Here is an 865-nt window from a genome sequence, read left to right as displayed (position 1 = left end):
CCACTGAGAGGTTTTTAATTACAGATTCAGTCTCCTTACTCATTATTAGTGTGTTCAAATTTTTTATATTTCTTCATGATTCAGTCTTAGCAAGTTGGATGTTTATAGGTATTTATCTAATTTTTATAGATCATCTAATTTATTGGTATATAATTGTTCATAGTGATATCTTATGATTCTTTGTATTTCAGTTGTGTAATAATTTCTCTCTTTAATTTTTTATTTTATTTAATTCTTCCCTCTTTTTTTCCTTAGTTCATCTAGCTAAGGGTTGTCTATTTTGTTCATTTTTTTAAAAAAACCCAGCTAAGTTTTCTCAATCTTTTTTTTTTGTATATTTTTTTTATTGGAGTTCAATTTGCCAACATATAGTATAACACCCAGTGCTCATTCCATCCAGTGTCCCCCTCAGTGCCGGTCACCCAGTCACCCCATCCCCCCGCCACCTCCTTTTCCACTACCCCTTGTTCATTTCCCAGAGTTAGGAGTCTCTCATGTTCTATCACCCTCTCTGATTATTTCCCACTCATTTTCTTCCCATTCCCCTATAATCCCTTTCACTATTTTTTATATTCCCCGTATGAATGAAATCATATAATGTTTGTCCTTTTCCCATTGTTTGTCAATCTTTTCTATTGTTTTTCTGCCTCTATTCCATTTGTTCTGAACTGGTGTTTGTTATTTCCTTACTTGTGCCAATTGGGTACTCATGTTACACTCCTTCTCTCACAGGGAAACTGTCTTTCTGAGCTGGGTTTCATGGGCTTAGGGGAGGGTGATGAGGGTAGTGTGACTCTTTCTTACCCTCCTCAATACATCTTTTCTTATTATTTTGCTTCACTGAGGTTCTGTAATTGTTCACCTG

Source organism: Canis lupus, chromosome 26 (assembly GCF_048164855.1).
Source record: "Canis lupus baileyi chromosome 26, mCanLup2.hap1, whole genome shotgun sequence".
In the NCBI taxonomy this organism is placed as follows: domain Eukaryota; kingdom Metazoa; phylum Chordata; class Mammalia; order Carnivora; family Canidae; genus Canis; species Canis lupus.
Note: the sequence above shows the minus strand (reverse complement) of the source record.